Source organism: Melozone crissalis, unplaced genomic scaffold (assembly GCF_028551555.1).
Source record: "Melozone crissalis strain CALT ecotype California unplaced genomic scaffold, PUWL_Pcris_2 ptg000017l_1, whole genome shotgun sequence".
NCBI lineage: Eukaryota > Metazoa > Chordata > Aves > Passeriformes > Passerellidae > Melozone > Melozone crissalis.
The window spans coordinates 15,159,858-15,173,900 of record NW_026535795.1 but is presented as its reverse complement, the minus strand read 5'-3'; the positions used below and the strand labels follow the sequence as shown (position 1 = coordinate 15,173,900).

General features: G+C 52.3%; 1 protein-coding gene across 6 annotated transcripts in view; it reads left to right on the top strand.

Moving 5' to 3' along the window:
• Positions 1-3,487: 3,487 nt before the first annotated feature.
• The window catches only part of CHD6 (chromodomain helicase DNA binding protein 6), a 101,295-nt gene continuing 90,739 nt past the window's right edge, over positions 3,488-14,043 (top strand). For all 6 annotated transcript variants that reach the window (XM_054274839.1, XM_054274842.1, XM_054274838.1 and 3 more), the window contains exon 1: positions 3,488-3,614. The gene's annotated coding sequence lies outside the window, so the exon portion shown is untranslated. The remainder of the gene's footprint in view (positions 3,615-14,043) is intronic.

The following is a 14,043-nucleotide window of genomic DNA, read 5'->3' as shown; positions in this document are numbered from 1 at the left end:
CCTGCAGCGCCTTTGGCACTGTCTGCAGGCACAGAGCTGTGCTGCCCCTCAGCCCCGCGCTCCTGGGGGGAGAATGCACCTTCTACTCCAAAATCTGAGCTTGAAAAAATCAGTGACATTTGTGAGTGGCACGTGACATTTGAGGTCCCCTGCCCCTGGTGGCAGCTCATCTCTTGCTGCTCCTCACAGAGCTGCACACAGGGGCTGCAAGAGCAGAGTCACTGCACCAGTGACACAGAGAATGTGACACAGGCCACAACCACCCGCCCGGGGATGGCTGAGGCTGGCAGTAACCACCTTGGTTTGCATTTTGCTTTTCCTGATTCCAGGTAACATTGGTTTCTAGAGAAGTACATAACAGTAACGAGTTCTCTTTCAGGGTGGGGGAAACCTGTAAATCAGGGCCACAGAGGATGCTTTGTGCATGTAGTGGGCAGTGGTGTCCACACAGCACACTGCAGGTAAGGATGCAGGTAGGGATGCAGGTAAGGATACAGGTAAGGGTGCATGCTGGAGCAGGACTGGCTGAACAACCTGGAAGGAGGCAAGTTCCATCTGAGCAGTGAGGTATGGAAGTATCCTGAGCCCAGAGGAGTTTTCCCAGGGAAGACTACCACAGTCCCTATTTGTAAATGATAAAGTGCATTATTACTACTACTACTACTACTACTACTACTACTACTACTACTACTATTATTATTATTATTATTATTATTATTATTTCAAATCAGAAGAGAGTTATCCCAAAGACTGTCTGCAATGATGGGTGCTGGCAGCAATGCTGTGTTCCAGGTAATGCCTGGCCCCAGCTCTGCTCAGCTGCACTCACAAGGGCTACAACCTGAGCCCAGGGGGATTTGGAAACAGTGAAACTCAGGATTTAATCTTGTATTCCAGAGAGACTGAGGGACAGTCTAGTGCTGGCATCAAAGGATGCTGAAGTAACAAAACTCATGCTGGCCTTGTGAGGGGATTAGGTGGGAAAGGCCACAGATTGGGCACACTCCTTAGTCCTGTGTGGGGGTTGCAAGCACAATGAATTACTGACTCTAGAGGAGTTCTCTAAATCACCTTGTCTAAAACACAGCAATCCCACTCTGTAAATAATAAACAGACATGGCCTGGACTAAGACTGAAGTGGCAGATGAGTTTCTGTTATAAAATCATACATATTTTTCTTTTTTTGGTCCAGTATTGGAACCCACAAAATGGAGAAGCCAAGAGAGACATCAGTGATGGACTACCAAGGTGGGGACAGGGGGCCCTTGAATACAGCTGGAGGAGCAGGGCTGCTTTTTCCTGGTGAAGAGGTAGCAGGACCTGAGCCAACAGCAGTCTACAAGTACCATAAAGCAATTTCAGAGATGATGGACTCAAAACCTTCTTGGCGGTGCCTGGTGACACATCAAGGAGCAGTAACAACGAAGTCCTGAAAGGTGAAGGGGGAATATTGGGATGGTGTAGCCTTGACAGAGGCCACTGGATGAGTGGGGGGATGTCTGGCCATGGAAGGTGCTGTGGCTCAGGCAGGCAGAGCCATGGCTGATCTCATCTTGCGCTGATCATCAATGCAGTGCTTGGAAGGGACCTCTGGAACCCCTTGGATAACCTCCTGCGGTCCCATTCCATCAAAACTTTTGCAATTCTGTAACAATGTCTTTCCAAATTATATTTATCATGTGAATCTGGCAAGGGAATTTGTTTGTGCCTTGCTTTATTGGTCCCTGACCTCCAGCCAGCCCATTTTACTTGTACAGCAATGAGCCAAACCTTTTGAGAGAAGCTGAGCAAAAAGTGGTTGATCAGCAAATAAGGTGTTTTGGTTCCCTGGTCATAAAGTACTAATTAATTCCACATTAACATGCATTCTTCACTCTGAGGCTGAAGTGCTGCTCTGGAGGTAGAGCAAAGATACAGCACAGGACGATGTTGATTTGCCAAAGGTTGCCTGGTGCAGGATAAACACATCACAGATAGGCAAGGCTGGTGGCTAGAGAAGAAGCAGGCAGCACTAGGGAAAGGGGAAGGCACTGGAGAGGAATATTTCACATGTGCTGGCCCTCTATAAGCAGAAAGGTTTTGAACATGTCAGATCTCAGGAGTGTCCACCAGTGCCATCCATGGGCAAGGAGCCAGACTGAGGGAGGAGAAAGGATGGAGGGTGGAGATGTGGGTTGAAGCAAGCAAGAAATGATGAGTGGGAATGCTATGGAGAAGGAAGACCTGCTTCACCAGGAAGAGCACAGTATACTGGCCTGTGTGGGGGACTTGGAGGAGCCCAGGAATGGGGTGGGTGTAGTTTTGTGATGGAGCCACGTCCCTTGGCTGTGTTTAATCTGCAAGTGTGCAGTGACAGGTGCATGCAGAGGACACCAGCACTGCCCAGTGGCGTTACCCAGTGGATCTCCACGATCAGTGGAAGAGCTCTACAGCTCTGGGGAGAGCATCTGGGGAAAGCCAGGAAACACAAAGGGAACATGCCAGCTAGACACCAGCAGACATCAGTGCCAGCTGGGGCTGAACAGTCCAGGGCTTCAGCACAGGGCTGTGCCAGCTTCCCAGGGGGCCCGGCAAGCAGTATGGCTGCATGAGGACTCCCCTGTACTGCGCTCATCAGTCTGAGTCTCAGCAGAGCTAATTATCTTCAGCAGTGTTTCTTTTGGTGCCACAGCACCTCTGCATCAGCAGGGAGGATGGAGCCAGCCCTGCTCCTCTTCCCCAGCTGTCCCATCTTCCCACACAGAACGGCAGGCACGGCAGTGCGGGCACCAAAACGAGAGTGCTGCTGGTCCAGCTGCAGGTGCTGAGGTGAAGGAGGGGCTGTGCCTACTGCACACAACAATGTGCGACCAGAACAGGCATTCCAAGGAGTCTGGTTGTGAGGAGTTCCAATGGGAAACCCACGTCGGCGGCCTTGGCTCACCATTAACTGGTGCTGGACCGAACCTTGCCAGTTGCTCCATGCCAAGTTTCTCCCTGGAGAGGTGGGTCACCCAGCCCAAGCCCTGAGCCTGCTCCCAGCCCATCTCTCGGAACCCACTCTGGGGAGCGCCATTCCCTCCTTCGGGCCCTGAGGCCTCCGAGGCCGCTCCCGCGCTATTCTTCATCCCGCGGGCGCCTTCGCACCTCGAGGATTTCGGCGGGCCGGGGCGGCAGCGCCTGCAGGGAGCGCGTTGCGGGGACGGGGCAGAGGCAGCGGCACAGCAGGGCCGGGCCGGGCCGGGCGGGGCGGGGCGGTGGCCGTGGGGCACGGGCGGGTCCCGGGGCGGGGCGCGGGTCCCGTTCACATCCGGGCAACGCTCGGCGGACGTGGAGCACGCGGGCGGGGCGGCGGCGCGTGGGGGCGGCGGCGCGGCCAATCAGCGCCGCGCTCTCATCGGTGCAAACAGGAGCACAATGGAGCGAGCGGCGGGCGCGCTGCAGCCAAGCTTGGCGCGAGCGCCGCGCGGCTGACGGGCCGGCCGACCAATGGGCGACGGCGCGCGGCTCTGGGCAGCCAATGGGCTCGCTGCGGGGGCGGGCCCGAGCGAGGTTAGGGTGTCCTTGCTGGGCGCTGGGCTAAACTTCACCAAATAAAAGCTGTTTGTGTTGGGGCGGCTGCGGAGCCATTTTGGGTAAGTTCTGCCCCGAACTTTGGGTTCGCCCGCCTGGCGGGGCCGGCGCGGCGGTGGGGCCGCGCCAGGGCGGCGCTATGAATGAACGCGGCGGCGGTGGCGCGGGCCGCGGAGCGGGCGGGGGCCGGGGCGGCCGCCGGCCCTGTCATGGCTCCGGCCGCGGGGAGGGGCGGCGGTGCCCCCGGGTCCCTCCGCGCCGCCCTCCCCCGCCCCCCGGGCCGCGGCAGCGCGGGGGGGCCGCGGCCCGTCTCGCCGGCCTTGCCGTTCGCCCCCGACCGGGCCTCGCCGGCTCTGGGCCGGCAGCGCTGGGCCAGGCGCCCCCGGCAGCGGCGGCGGGTCCCGGGGAGTGCGGGGCCGGGGGCGGAGGCGGGGCGGGCTCCCCATGGTGCTGAGCCGAGGCTCCTCCCGGCCAGGGAGGGGGAAGCGGCCCCCCCCGGGTGCGGGGTATCGGAGCCCGCCCGCAGGGCGCAGTTCCCCTTTGGCATCTCGGCCGCGGTGCTCGGGAATATCAATAATTAAGTCTTTAAACTTGGCGGTCGGAGGGAAGCGGGTCCCTTTGCTCGCTGCAGGCCCCGGGGTGCGGGCTGCCCGCTGCCGGGTCCCGCCGGGCCGGGGCGCGGAGGGGATGCGGTGGAAGGGCCGCTCCCGCCGCGCCGGGCCACGGACTCGTCCCTGTCAGCGCGGTTCCGTCCCGCTGCGCGCGGAGCAGACGCGGATCGGTTGTGACATCGCAGCCATGTCACAACAGAGGCATCGCAGTCGCAGGAGAGCCGCGTCTCGCCGCAGTCATCGCACCCGCTGCGGGTCGGTGGCCGCGCCGTGGGGCTCCCCTGTGCTCACCAGTGGCGTTCACTGGTGGTGGACGTGGATTTTAGCCTTGGTCGATGAGATTTGTAGGATGAAGGCTGTGAGAGACACGCACGCAAATACGGGAGGAGGAAGCAAAATCGTCAGCTCGGGTTACTGCTGCGAGCGCGCACCCGCCCGAGAGTGGGTCTCTCCCTGATTGTCAGCTTGCCTGCTGACAACTGCACTGAACTCGCAGTGAAGTCGGGGACCGCGGGTCCAGGCCGACTGCCTCAGCACATGCAGAGCTGGTTCTGCCTGGTCTGCTGCTGGCGTTTGATATGGTAGAGTATTTTGGTAATTTTGCTATGAAAAATGCTTGCTTTGTTTCTTCAGGGAGTCCGGATGCTTCTAGCCAAAAGCCCAGTCTTTTTTCTTGTTTACGTCCTGCTCAGGAAATGCAGCAAATATTGATGGTGTTGGAGAATGAGGGGAGACGGATGGAGATGGTTGGCTGTGCTTGTGTAGTGTCCGATGGCACTGGGGAGAAGCCTCCAGCACCCCTCTGCTGGCACTGGCCTCTCTGGCATGGGGCTCCTGGGGGGCAGAAAGATGTTGTTAGCTTGTTAGATGTTTATCCCTGACCCCTTCATTTGCAGAGTATCTTTTTAAGTGCTGTGGTGTCAGCTGGATTAGAGTGTTGCCAGAGGAGGGGAAGCACTGGGTTCTCAGAGGGTGTTTTCTCTGTTGTGAAGTGTTGCTGGTGGGCCCTATTCAGGTGATGGTATGGGAGGAGGTACTGTCTTGCCTCTCCTTGTCTCTTGTTTACCTCCTTCATGCAGGAGCTCTGCTGTGCTCCTTTGCAGAGAAATTGTAGTTTTGGTCAAACTGTTAAAGGATGAAGCAATAACAGCAATCTTCCTGGAGTAAATAGGTTGTTTCTCTCCCAAGGCTTTTGGCCTTGAGCTGGGTTGGTTTTGGTTTAGGGCTGCTCCTGGATTCCCTTCCTGAAATTGCTTCCTCTTCCACTACAAAGTAGAAATTTGTTTTTGGGAATGCTAATTCAGCCTGTGTCTCTGAATTGGCACAGCTGCCTGCTCTTGCGGGTCCTTCAGGGGTGCTGGACGTGCTGCTGCACTGCCTTCACTGCAGAGATGTGACAGCATTGGGTGAAGCTCATTGAATGTTGCCCCTCAAGCGCTTCAGGCTGAAAAACACAGTAACTAGGAGAGCTGGATCTTGTCAAAATGTATGTGTGTGCCTTGTGCAGCAGAGTTAAAGTACATGTTTTTATTCTTCAAACAAAAGCTGAAGTCAAGGAGAGGACTTTGAGAATGAGTGATCTTGGTTTGTTTGCACTTTGATGAAGGTGGAAGCCCACCCCGCAGGCATGGCTGTTTGTTCCTGCCTGTTCCTTTATTCTCATTCTTCCCAGCAGAAGCCCAGGCTGCCCTGTCCCTGAGGAGGCAGTTGCAGCCCCTTGCTGCAGGCCAGTATGGGTGCCCTGTGTGAATCTGGCACTAAGGCAGCTCTGGCAGTCTTTATCCCTGCTGCAGCTGCCAATAATGCACATCTCTAGGGGAAGGTGCTATCAGGGGAAGGCTTTGTTACTTTGTTCTGAATGCTGCTGTCTAGTTTAGTAGTATATGCCTTTTTAATGGATTGAGTTTACCTCTTCCTCCGTTGTTGTCCATGGTGGCCTTAGTGTGCCATGCTGCTTGTCTTTGAGCAGCTGGCCCTCGATGTTCCAATGTTAGTGCCAGGGGTCAGTGCTGTGGGTCTCTTTGGGCCCTGTTGATTTCTAGTGGCTTGGTGGATGAGGATCTCAGAAGAGTGTCTAGTTTTCCTGACTGCTTTTTATTGCATTTCTTCAGCTGGAAGTAAATCTCTGCCCTCTCTCTCCACCCCAAAAGTGTAATCCACAATAATTTTTAAGATCTAGTCTTCCTTGAGTGATCTTTAATATTTTATCAAGAGTTTCTCCAAACACATAAACTTCTACATGCGGATAATATAAAGAGTTTCACTGTAGTGGTTTGTGCTGTTTCAAGAGGGCTTTGTACAAGCACGTGAACTTGTTTTTGTGAGCTGGGCGACTTTGTGAGACTTGTTTTTTGAGAGGCTGCCAGAGCAGGCCTTTGTGTTTTGCTGTGGTGTCCTGCCCTGTCTGGGCTGTGCACAGATAAGAGCTGATATCATGCTCATCAGTGTGCAGGAGAAGCTCACCCTCACTAAGGGGGAAGAGCTGATCAGCCTTGTGCTGAGAGCGGTGCTGGTGCAGGAATGCAGACTCCTCTGTTGGGTCTGGAAAGCAGGCATGCGTGGGGAGCCTGCTCTGAGGCTCTTAAAGAGACAATGTCAAGCTCAGTGGTTGGAGGTCTCACTGGGCCTTGGGGCACTTAAACGGGCTTTTTTCATTTCTCCTGCAAGTAGCAGTGAATGCATTTCTCCTTGCTCATCCCCACTTTCCTGCTTGGGACAGTGGAGTCAGCCTCTGGTGCTGGTGTCCTCCCTGGTGTGTGAAAGCAGAGGCAGAGTGGTTGTTGGGGGCCAACAAGCGCTGTCAAGGGGAGAGAAGATGGTCAGGATGAAGGGGCCTGTATGCAGTGGGGCAGCAATGTGTTACTGTGGCAGAGTGTTAGTGACATGCAGGGTTTGTGTGGTGGGTTCTCAGCACCCTAAAACCCATGAAAACAGAATTACCCTTGACTGTGGGAGAGATGTCAGTGTCTGTGTTGCCAAGTGTGATGGTGGTGGGACCAAAATCCTCTAAGGAAGCGATGTGCCCTGTGCAGCACCTACTGTGAGTGCCACACTGGGCAGTGCCTGTCCCAGCCTCCAGTGATCATCCAGCACCAGCCCCTGGTGAAATAACAGAGCTGGGGAAAGCTGACCAATCTGGCAGCAAAAAGGGGAAAATGTGGTTCTCTGTGTGTCAGCTTGTGGCACAAGGAGACTCTGATTTTGTTCGTAATATCTCGGGCTGGTGTAATATGTTTTCCATGTGATAGGACAATGCCTTCAACTTTCCCTTATATGGGAAAATCTGGGATGCAGCCTAGCAATCCACCAATATGTGGCTAATAATTTTTAGCATTGTTATGTTGGATGTGTCCAGTCAGCCTAAGAATTAGAGTATACCTGAGACCCTCTGGCTGGGCTTTAATATTAAAGACCAGTCCCTGGCAGATATCTGGGGAAGGGTTATGACTATGCTCTAGGGAATGCCTGAGTACAACTGGCTGTTTTGGAAGTCAGCTAAAAGCTGGGAGAGTTTATGCCTGAGTGTAGAACTCCTGCTCTGTGCTGCCCTTGGGCCCAGTGCTTAGAGAAGTGCTGGGTTGTGTTAGCATCAGGTGGGGGTCACACGCGAAGCTTTTGGCACATCCTTTGTGTGAGGACCTTCTCTCTGTGGAGGAAATGCTGCCTTGAGGTGAAGGGGTGCATGCTGTTTCTGTACTGCAGCCTGTTGTCTCCAAGGCGTTCTCAGCCTTGGAGCCTATACTGTAGTGAGTATAAATCCTGCTCTAACAGGAGCAAAACACTCTTTCAGTCCAGAAAAGAAAATGAGAAGCATGGGAACCAAGTCCCAGTCCCTCTTAGCTTTTTGTGTGGGCGCTGGAAATGTGCAGAGGCGTGTTGGGTATGGCTCAGCGAGTGCGGGTGTTACTGTGAGGGTGAGATGTGGCTTGGCCGTGGGGTGCCCATCATATTTTCCAGCCCTGGTTTCCCCTTGAGGGATGCTGCTTCATGATATTATGAATGTCTGCCCTCTGAGGTACAGCATGCCTTCTGCAGGCTCACCTTTTCCAAAATTCTATGTTGGTTGTTTTGGGATAGTTTGTTTTACTGTGGTGTTTGGGAATTTTTTGGTTTGTGTTTTTCCTGGTAAGATTAAGTTTAGATCTCTTCTGAAGCTTCGGGCACTTGTCTGGTTCTCTCTGCCATTTGGCTCAATTGGGAAGGGAATTCTGGGTTGAAATGCATGTAATTCATTGTATCCTTTTGGGGTGACTGTGCTGAAAGCAAGGAAAAGTTATGCTTGGCAGTGTCAATTTTCAGAGTATTTTCTAAATGTTTGTATAAAAGTGTGGGATCTGTGGAGCCCTGCTTTGCACTAGAGTAGGAGACTCTGTCAGGGGTCAGTCTGGTGTTACTCGAGGCCCCTGAGCTGGCTGCATGTCCTGTTATAATGTGCCTGCTGTTGCAAGGGAGGGACAGGTAGGCAGTGGATGGGCAAGGCTGTTTCATTCACTATCTGATGTTGTCCTGGATTACTTGTTTGAATTACAGCTGAGAGCTCTGGCGCAGGAGAGTACGTGGGGAGGGCAATAGGCATGTGTGGGAGACCCCAGCCAAAGGCCTGGTGAGGAAGGCTGGGGGAAAGCTGTGTCCCTGTGGCTGTCAGTGGACCTGTGTGAGGAACCTACTGCCTTTAGTGTTAAAACTCCCTGGAATGCAAGATCCTCATCTCTTCCCCCAGGAGATACCTCATTGGCATTTCTTTGAAGGCAGAAGTAGGACTTTACTGAATTGAGGAACTGCTATAGAATGGTTGCAACTAACAGCTCCAATAGAAAAGGAGTTGTGCTCCCTCTCTATTGCACTGGAAACAGGTATTTGTTTTGTGGACATAGTTTCATTTTGCACTTCAACTTACAATGTATGGCTGCCTTGGAAAGTAAATTCCAGCACTTACAATTAGCTAAAGGCAGGAACGAGGGTGCTGCAAAGTTGCAGGGGGTTCCACTTCTTTGATATATAGTTAAGTGAAATATTGGTTCTTTAAGAAACATTAATGCCTTGTTATATATGTGCATTGAGGCAGAATTAAAATTAGTCCTAGATACAAGAATAAACATTAGTGCTTTGCTATAGATGTGCTGTGAAAGCTGCTATTTTTATGTGAGCCACTGCCTTGAGTTCTCTGGGTCTTATGCACAGAGCACTTTTAACCCTCAGTCTTTCATCTGCTTTGGTTGAACTTAGAATATACTTTAGATAAAGTGAAGTTTAAGTGTTCTATGTCTGTTAATTGAGGATCCAACAAGAGCCATTTTTGATGACTTAATTAAATGCCTGGTGCATCCTTGCTGCGCACTGTGCTTGCTTAGCCTCGGAAGGAGTGCAGTGGGGTGTGCGAATGCACAGCCCATTGCTCCTATTTGTATGCTTCTGTGCTTGTTGCTCTAGGGCAGGCACAGCCCTGTTTCTCAGTGATCTTTCTCAGTCCCTGCAGGGTGCCCCTCTCCAGAGTACCCGAGCCTTTCCCGGCATGCACTTTGCTGCATACATAAGAGCAGGTTTCTCTCCGCCACAGACAGAGGCTGTGCTCTGTTTGTGTGCAGCGATGGTGCGGGCAGGCTGGCTGAAGCAAGGCTTGTGCTTTCTGTCAAGGTGCTGAGGTTTGTGATTGCAGATTTGTGGGCCGGTCACAGTGACTTCTCCACCTCCTTGCTCTGGAGGGTGAGAGTTTCTATCAGAGAATAAAATTGCTGGTTTGGAGTTAGGCCAGTCCCACGCTGTGCTTTGAGTGTGAGAGCCAGTCCTGAATCCCAAAGGCAAAGGAAGGAGTGTATCACTGTGGGTACAGGCTCCTTGAGGCTTTGGTAGTTGTAATTTCAATTCAGGTGAGTTGAGGTGTGACTCTGCAGGCTGTAGGACCTATGTGTTTGAATAGGTACAGCTGTGCCCACATCTGACAGGGCATGCTGTGTGTGGAAATGTGGTTAGCTGCAGATACTGCTTTCCAGTTTCTAGACAGGCTCTCCATTGGCTGCTCTGCTGAGTGGAGCAGGGCATTAGGGCTGAGGACAATATTCTTAAACCCTTTCCTGGATCCAGCTCTATTTCCTGCTCTTTCTGTTCCCCTTAGCTGGAAGGAGGAACAGACACAGAGCAGAAATGGGTTTCTGGACCCTGTTGCATGATTGTTCCTCCAGAGATGCCTGCTGAAGAAAGGGTTCAGAATATGAATGGCTTATCCAAGTACAGAGGGAGAGAAGATGTGGAAACCATTTTGGTTTGGACTTGGGACCAGTATGTGCAGTAAGAGTAGGCTAGGACGTGGCCTGTAGGAACTGTGTTCTCCTGCTCTATCCAGGGTTTGCTAACCTGGCTTCTGTGTTGCTGCCTGACAGAGGAGACTGATGTCTGCAGACCTGCCAGGCAAACAGGGACAAGAGTTGCTTGGTAGCTTGATGCAGCTGATGCCATGTGCTTGCCTGCTTCCTGGCTGACCCTATGACAGTGGTGCTGGTTGGCCAGGAGTGTCCAGGGCATCTTCTGTATCTGTGCCCTGAATGAATGCAGCTTGAGTCCAGGAGAGATCCACAGCAGCTCTGCCTGTGTGCTGTTGCAAAAAGCTTGGTGTGCCCTGGGTTCCAGTTCTGTTTGGGAAAAGGGACTCTGCAAAGATGGGACTTTGCAGTCAGTGTTAGTGACAGTGGCGAGGCATCCTCTGGCAGGAAGCCCTCCTGCCCATGTGTTCCCTACTCGTGCAGCTGTGGCTCTCCAGCCTGGCAAGGTTGATGCTCTCTTCACTGTTCCCTGAGCTGGTCTCTGACTGAAGGGCTTTATGAGTTGAGGCAAGAAGGGGCTACCTCTCCATATGTGCTTTTAGTAGCGTTTCACTTGCAGTGTGTCTGGGCAGGCCTCTGTGTGCTCACCATTTAAAAGGGCTAGTCAAGTGTATTAAAGCATTGTCTATAGCTGAGGAGCTGGCATTGCTGAATCCCAAGCATTTGCACAAGAGGAACTGAAGAATTTCTCTTTGGCACTACTCTCAGCCTCCCATACTTCAGTCTTTCTTGGGATGGTGTAAAAGACAAATGCAAGGAAGCAGAGATGATTGAGATGAATGTCTCATTACAGGTGGCCTCTGAACTCTGGAGACTATTCTCTCAAAGTACTTTCTTAGGCCTGGACAACAGCAGATTTTGTCTGTTGCTATTTTGGAATGAGGTTTGCTAGATTTTGTTAGGATGTGCAGGCAGAACAGATGCCATGAGCTGTGGGACCTCCCTACAGCATACAAAAACTCTGACTCTGGTTATTTAGGATGTTATCTTTCTGGGTGCTGAGGAACAGCTTGGCTCCCCCAGTACCTGGCCTTGCTGCAGGCAGGGGTCTGCCAGCCAGCCTTTCTGCCCTGCCCTGGAGTGGGTGCCCTGGGTTTGCAACGCTGGCAGGACAGGTGCAGCCTGTGTGGGTGCAGGAGCTCTTCTCCAACGGGGCAGCATCAGTCAAGCAGCCTCTGTAAGTGGTGTTGGAGCTGTCCTGTGCTTGGGGAATGAGCAGTGTACCAAAATGTCCTTCTGCTCCTGGGGTTCCCTTCTATGTTCCCACCTTCACTGTGTGTGAGAGCACAGATCAAGCTGAGCTTCCTTTATCACCTGTTTTTGAGATCCCTAGGACCAGGATGAAGTGCTGCCTGCTCCAAAGAAGAGCTGCTCACTTTTCACACACTAAGATGAACCTTGGGGTCAGCCTTCAAGGCCTGTGCTCATAAGCTGTGGTCTGAGATGTGGCCATGGTAGGCAAAGCAAGGCTGGCCTTGAGCTCCCTTCAGGCACTGTACACCCCTTGCCACTCTGCCACCTGTGCACAGACGAGGCATTTGGCAAAGCAGAGGTGTCCATCCTGTTGTGAGGGCCTGGAAATGTTTGAAATGCTAACTCTTTTCCTGTGGCCCAGCTGCTGGTACTTGGCTATGCTTCATTCAGTTCCTTGGATGTTTTTCCTTGGGCACATTCCTGTGGGCTACTCGTTAGATGCAGCAGGAGGTTGGCAGGAGGGCACCAACTTTTTCTTTCACCTTTTTTCTCTACGACGGTTATAGCAGAAGAACAATGGGGAATAACTTGGTCAGCAGATAACAGGAGCAAACAGGGATGTGGGGACATCAGATGAATGACTGGCAAGGTATGAGTTATCCACTGTGAAGGTCTGTGGCAGGGAGCTTCAATTGGAGCAGACTTCCCTGAAGTCTGACAGAAATTCCTCAAGAAATGATTTTCAGCATGACTGGACTCTGCAGTGGGATCTCCATCACTATGGAGCTGTGGCCAGTGTTGCTGTGCCTTCTCAGCACAAAATCTGATCAGGGTGTCAGATGTGTCCACAGCCAAGTCTTGAGGTGCACTGCGTGTGTTCACTTTTCTCTCCCCGATGTCAATGTTGATTTTTTGTCTCTGTTCTAGCATTAGAAAATAGAGGCACATAGGGTTAGGATTGCCTCTGAGGAGCTGTTGGCAGTGTGGCAAAGCTATTTTCTGACAGCTGGAGTTTGCTGTGCAGGATGTTAACAGCAAGAGAAGATCTGTACTTTCAAGAATGCCATCTCATTTTTTGGCCATCTACCTTGGGATAGTATGAGTTTGGTGTAAAGCTCTCAAACCTTATAAAATGTTCTTTGCATTGGCTAGCTGTCAAGGCTGGCTTTTGTAAACCTTTCTTACTAATAAAGGTTAAATTATGTGCCTAGTGGCCTCTTTGTAGGGACAATAACCTTGGAGATGGACTTGGACAGCTAAGTGAAGCTTTGAACACTTGTGTGTAAGACATAAAAGGCAGCAGGAAAATGTGCAGAGTGCACAGGCCGCTGGTTTTTGCTGAAACATCTATATCCCTCCTGGTAGCTGGAGAGCAGCTGGATGTTTTTCCCTGATGCAAGAGGCCTTTGAAGCAGCTGACAGTAACCCCTGTGCTCCCTTGAGCCCAGTAATTAATCAGAGGCTTTTTCCTTGCACTGCTGGGAAGTCTGGCTCCTCATGACTGCTGGTCCAGGAAGCCAGCAGGAGCCAAGCCTACAATTCTCTTCTACCCAGGGGTAACAGCCAGGCACTTCAGGGAAGAGAGCCTGCTTCCAGCACTGAGACTGTGTCCTCAGAGCTTCTTTGCCCATTTCCATCTAGAATGTAGCTAGGGTTGTGTTGTCACTCTGACCAGAGGCTTTCCACAGCCTCCTTGGTAGCTGAAGCACACAAGCAGGCTGCCTTGGCATGCAAGGCCCTCTGCCTTGTGAAGGAGCAGATTGGGTGGACCATCCCAGGCTGGGAGGAGTTGCCCACCAGACATCTTTTTGGTTGCCAGCAGGCTGGTTATGCCACTGTGTTGAGCTGCTGTGAGCTTCTGACTGGCAGAGGCCAGGAGAGGGTTGTGAGCTGGCTGCTTGTGGCCTGCACCAGGGTCACTGGGGTGGGACAGTTGTGCAGGATGCTGTGAAGTGACACTTGGCCATAGGCTTTATTGGCTTCTGGAGCTTGGGACTCCTGTAGCATGTGGATACAGATACTGTGTTTTGTTCATTTTAAAGTAGGAAAATAGGTGCTGGGAGTGTGATGGATGAGGTGGGAAGGCTTTATGGCCACTGTCACTGTCTGTTCCCTGGACACTCCACTCGTGTCCTTTCCTGTTGGCTTGCTGGTCAGCATGCTGGGGCTGGTGAATAAAGTGGAAGGAAAATTTGGCACTGGTGATGGAAGAATGGCTTGTTAAGATTTGGCAGACTGGGCAGTTAATTTGAACTGTGTGGTGGTCTGGATTGGATGCCACACTGGACCATATTTGTGTGTAGTGGGTAGCAGAGGTCTGGAAAATGCTACATCAGTGACATGCAGTGGGCTTTGCTGGTGTGTCAGGA